Raw genomic sequence first — 5,734 nt, forward strand, 5'->3', positions numbered from 1 at the left:
AGAAGCAGATAGGCAAACAAAAATAAAAAAATAATAATAAATGAGTATTTAAAAAAAATAATATATATAAAAAAAACAAAAAATGTTTTGTGCTTTTTGCCTTTTTTTCCCTCCTGCAATGGCACAGTAAATATTGGGGTCATTCGAAAAGGAATTCACTTGGCCTAAGAGATATGGGGTTTCTCCACCCTTGAAGTATATTGTCATGGGATTAACTATAGACTTCGTTCAGGTTCATTTACTCTCCCCTTGGTGCTTTCGTGGTGTTTGGAAGGCTTCTACTCCTTCCTGGGTGATAAAATCAGACCTCTGTATCTAGAGATCTCAGTATCGGCACAGGTCCAGGAGTGGGATTTATGATGAAGTCTTTCTTTGTCATTCTAGAAGTTCTGTTCCCTCAGTGTCATTTTAATCCATCTTCTGTGGTTGGTGGTCTTGGTCTTTGCACTGATCCTAGGATGGCACCTAGGATAGTGTCTTTCATTGTGTTTCCAGAAGCCCCATTCTGTTGCAATTGTCTCAGCCAGACCTTCGGAACTGGGGATCATGGTTGTTGTGCAGGTTGTAATTCAAACCCTAGACTGGGGCTTTTTTATTGGTCCCAAGATATATACAGTCCAGTCATGGTTCTAGTAGCCAGTCATCTGTAAATCACGATCTTTGCTTTTGGACTGACCAAAGGGTGACAAGTCTTCTGATTTTGTCTTATTGTTAGCTGGTGAGGTAGGATAACCTGCTCTTAGGTCAAGTTGTTTCCATTTTCCTCATTGTCAGGATATCATATTAGAGCTGGCACTTGTTGGTGGCCCAGCAGTATTAAGGATGTCCCAGTTGAGATTTGTTTCCCGTAGCTGCCAAACTAACATTTTAATGGAGGATGTCTTCTTGGCATTTGCCACCAAAACAAAAACATGAATTCTAAAAGATATATGTATACCTATGTTCTTTGAAGTTTTTAGCACAAGAGCCAAGATATGAAAGTAACCCAAATTTCCAGATTGATGTATTTAGAAAAAGACACCTGTAATATATATACAATGTAATAATATGCAGTCATATGAAAAAATGAAATAATAGAAATCACAGAAGCCTTAGTTGGAACTGGAGGGTATATAATGTATATGAATCAAATAAATCAATGAGAGAAGGACAAGTATTGAATAATTTCATTCACATAGTGTGAAACAAATTAAACCTGTGGACAATATTAACTAATAATAAACTCTGGGTAGATCAGAGAATATAAGATTTGGGGGCTTTGGGAGAGTGGAAACTATGGTAGATTGGGAGTAAGACAAGGGCCTGGATATGGGTCTTGGACATTTTGTGACCACAAGGTAAGGTCAATTCATACACCAAAACCATATTTGTCAACACTAGTGTATGCATTGAGCCTAAATAATAATAATGAAACATTTTGAAATGTCAATAATTGAATTGATAGAAAACTTCAGGGTCACAAGGAATGAAAAAATATCCAGGTGTCCCTTTACTGTCTGGCTGGGAACAATGACTTCAGCTTTAGAGAACTACATCAATTGCTGTGATCACCTCTGATGGGAGAATGATTGTGGGAGGGAGGGGGGGAAGCCTGAGGAACACTAAGAGTCCACCTGAACCCACTTCTGGCCATCTGAGCTGGCACCCAGGGAAGGCCTGGAGTCCCCCCTCCCTCCATACTCCAGGTGGGAGGTGCATGGGGAGGAGGGCGGGCAGACATCTGGCTTCCGGTTTCCTCCTTGATTCTGGAGACCAGCTCTTGCCAGGTATAGGGTTTTTCTCCCCTGGACTTCAGTCCTTCCCTGGGCACTGGTCTAGGTGGACTCTATAGGGGTCAACAGGCTTTCTCCCTATCTCTCCCTACACTAATGGGAATGCGCTCTGGGAGGAGGGCGGGACGTTCTAGCACTGGTTTATGTTGGGACAGTCAGTGGAATTTTTTTCTCCTTGTTTTCATATTGATAGTATTGTATGCATATATTCTATATATCCATGATATCCATCATGTATTGTGACCTGATACTACCCTACAAAGCTCATTTCTAATATTTTACATCTTCCCATGTAGGTGCAGCTCATGACATGAAGCTCACCACACAGAGTGATAAGTGCAGTTAGAGAAATAACTACACTGAAAACTATCATAACAATGTGAATGAATGAGGGAAAAAGAAAGCCTGTCTCAAGTACAGGTGTGGGTGGGGTGGGGACTAGGTAGATCTGGGAAATTGGTGGTGGGAATCCTGCACTGGTGAAGGGGGGTGTTCTTTACATGACTGTAATCATACAACTACAATTATATTTGTAATCACGGTGTTTAAATAAAGATAATTAAAAAAGATTTTAGTGAAAAAAGAAAAGAATGATTGTGGGAACATTGAAAGATTTTGACCAGACCATAATTTGGATGAAAGTCATGAATGAGTATTCAGTGGTGCTAGAGTTTTATATTGTAAAGGGTGACAACATAGCCATTATTGGAGAAATTATTGAAGAAACAGATTCAGCCCTTGATTTGGGGAATATTTGAACAGAACCTCTGTAGCACATTGAGGGGAAAAAAAAAACCTAGGACTTCTGTAAATCTTTGTACAGAAACTGATCATCTTGAGGATGGTCTAAAGATTTTTATGAGTGTTATAATGAATATAGACTTTATCAATTCATTGTAATATGGTATGTAAATTAAAATATTTTTATTTTATGTTCTATTGAGAAAAAAAAAAGAAAAACCATCCTGCATCCCCTGGGCTCTCTTCTAACAGGGCCCACCCCACCCAGGAAAGCTCTGGGACCTTCATCTCTGCAGGCTCCCAGACAGGGGACCCTCTGGCTTGTTCTAGCTCTCTCTGTGAAATCCTCATGCCTACTCAGTCCTGTTGGTACAGAGGAGACCCCGTTTCTAGGCAGCCCTTCAAGTTTTGACGGCTCATGATCTCCTCTTCCTCCTCTTGCCTCACCATCCTCACACCCACAGCCAGTGCCCACGTCTCCTAGATTACTGCCCTTTCCAGAGTTAACATTTCCAAATGGCAAGAGAAGTTCAGAACCACTTAAAGGGGACGCTTGACACATGCCAGGAAAATGTGATCCTTCTTCTATTTTTTTATTTTAAATTTCTTCATTGCCCTCTCTGCTGGAGTTGGGAGCTCACATAGCATCCAGCCCATTGTTTTTTTCCCCAGGGAAGTCTATGGCAGTTCCCCTCCCACTGTTTCATAACAACAGAGCTCAACTTACAAGCTTGCTAAAGGAAGAGATGGGTGCTGGATTTTGTTTTTTCTTCCCTCAAGAAAAAAGCCTCGATCTCAGTTGCAGGCTTAAACAGACTTAACAGCCATAAGCCCCATAAGCTCTGGCATGCCATAAATAGTCCTTTTCATCAGAAACAGCAAATCACAATTCTACTGTAAAAACCAACGCTACTCGGGTAGCTGCCCACATCCCTGAGCATAGGGCCTGGCATCTCATGGCATTTAATAAAGATTTTGTTGATGGACTGATGGATCTGGGTCTCCCATATCAGGTGTGGCCTGAGTTTCTTATTTTTTTAAAAAGGGATTTGAACTAAGATTTAAAAGCAATTCTGAGTGTATGAACTTTTCTGTTCCATAGTCCTCCAGGCCCAGAGTTTTAAAATCTATCTATTATGTATGAGTTTCAAAATCCCAGTGGGAAGCAGAGGGCAAGAAGGGGGTGAGGGGAAGAGGGCCGGACAATCCAGTAAAAGTCCAACAACTCTCTGGGCCCTGGCACCTTATTAAGTGGTATCCTCAGGACTAACTGGTGGAACTCAGGGCACCTAAGGAAGTCTCCAGATTCTCAGAGAACAAGCAAACTTCTGTGATTTTCTGATTCCATCTTGAGCCAAGAATTCCACCATGATAACATAGCCATAGTGGAATACTACTTGGCTATAAGAAAAGGTGAAATCATGTAGTTTGCTGCTCCTGAGATGGAGCTGGAGAATCTCATGCTGAGTGCAGCTAGTCAGAAGGAGAGGGGCAGACACAGAATGATTGTTTCATATGTGGGATATAAAAATAAGCAAGGTAAAGTAATAACAAATGTCCAAAAGCAACAGAAACTGAGAATAAGTTTTCAATGAGAAGCCTGCTATGGGGAGGTGGAGGGAGGGGAGATTGGGACAATAGTGGGAGGAAGTGGACTCTCTGTGGGAGGGAGTGATGGTGGATTGCATTATGCATGAAAACCTGACCTTTAACAGTTCTGCAAACAACAGTATAAAAAAAATAATGTGCCTGTCAAGGAGACAAGCTTGGGGTGGTATGGAACCTGGGGACACTGGTGTTAAGAAATCAAAACTGGTGGTGGGATTGTTGCTATAACATTGTATGCCTATAACTATAAATAGTTTTATAAATCACAGTACCTCAATAAAAATTTTAAGAAAAAAGTTATTCCACCTTGATGATAGAGAGCTTTACCGATAGGAATCCAGATTTTATTATTTATAGCCCTGGAGCCTCAGGTTTTTTACTTAGCATCTCTGGGCTCTGCTTTTGCACCCAAATCAGTGATAGGCTTCTGTCTGGATGAAATGAGGAGTGAGGACATGTGTACAGCCTTTATGTGGAAAGTAGCCCTCATGTTTTTATGATTTACATAGCAAGGCAGGGAATAAAATCTTACTGTACTTTGAATATAATGAAATTTTGGGCTTCAGATTGACCAATTATGGTAACAACTAAGAAGAAAAGTCAATTATAGCACCTTCCTCTTCAATAACTCATATAGTAAGGCTCAAAGTGCAGAGAGTGGCCAAAGAGATAATGCAGCAGGTATGGCCCTTGCCTTGCATATGCTGACCTGGGTTTGATCCCTGGTGCTGCATATGATTCTCCTACTACCAGGAGAGATCCTGAATGTAGAATCAGGATATCTTCAGCCCTGAGGATATCTTGAGTGTGGCCCTAAAGAAAGAAAAGAAGGAACAGAGGGAGGGAGGGAGGGAGGGAGGGAGGGAGGGAGGGAGGGAGGGAGGGAGGGAGGGAGGGAGGGAGGGAGGGAGGGAAGGAGGGAAGGAAGGAAGGAAGGAAGGACAGGGGAAGGAAGGAAGGAAGGAAGGAAGGAAGGAAGGAAGGAAGGAAGGAAGGAAGGAAGGAAGGAAGGAAGGAAGGAAGGAAGGAAGGAAGGAAGGAAGGACAGGGGGAGGAAGGGAAGGAGGGAGGGATAGAGTAATGGAGGGAGGAAGGGAGGGAGGGAGAGAGGGGGGAAGAAGGAAGGTAGGAAGGAAGGAAGGAAGGAAGGAAGGAAGGAAGGAAGGAAGGAAGGAAGGAAGGAAGGAAGGAAGGAAAGAAGGAAGGAAGGGAGGGAGGGAGGGAGGAAAGGACAGGAGGGAGGGAGGGAGAGAAGAAGGAAGGGAGGGAGGGAGAGAGTAATGGAGGGAGGAAGGGAGGGAAGGAGAGGGGGAGAAGGAAGGTAGGAAGGAAGGAAGGAAGGAAGGAAGGAAGGAAGGAAGGAAGGAAGGAAGGAAGGAAGGAAGGAAGGAAGGAAGGAAGGAAGGAAGGAAGGAAGAAGGAGATAACCATAAATACAGAGCAGTAATAAGATGTTTCATTGTGGCTGCCAACACTAGGGTGTACAAATAAAATAATTAACAATTATAATGAAGCTACACCTTGGAAACAGGTATTCATGCCTCAAGAGCTAACCCAACTCTCTGAAAATCCTTTTCATTGCAGGGAGAGAAAGGAAGTTGAGTGAGCAATGC

The 5,734-nt window shown here is 42.5% G+C and overlaps 1 pseudogene; it reads left to right on the forward strand.

Annotated features, from left to right (window-relative positions):
* Positions 1 to 1,509: 1,509 nt before the first annotated feature.
* LOC126028410 (U6 snRNA-associated Sm-like protein LSm8) lies at positions 1,510 to 2,545 on the forward strand (annotated as a pseudogene).
* Positions 2,546 to 5,734: the final 3,189 nt, after the last annotated feature.

Source organism: Suncus etruscus, chromosome 14 (assembly GCF_024139225.1).
Source record: "Suncus etruscus isolate mSunEtr1 chromosome 14, mSunEtr1.pri.cur, whole genome shotgun sequence".
Classification (NCBI taxonomy): Eukaryota; Metazoa; Chordata; class Mammalia; order Eulipotyphla; family Soricidae; genus Suncus; species Suncus etruscus.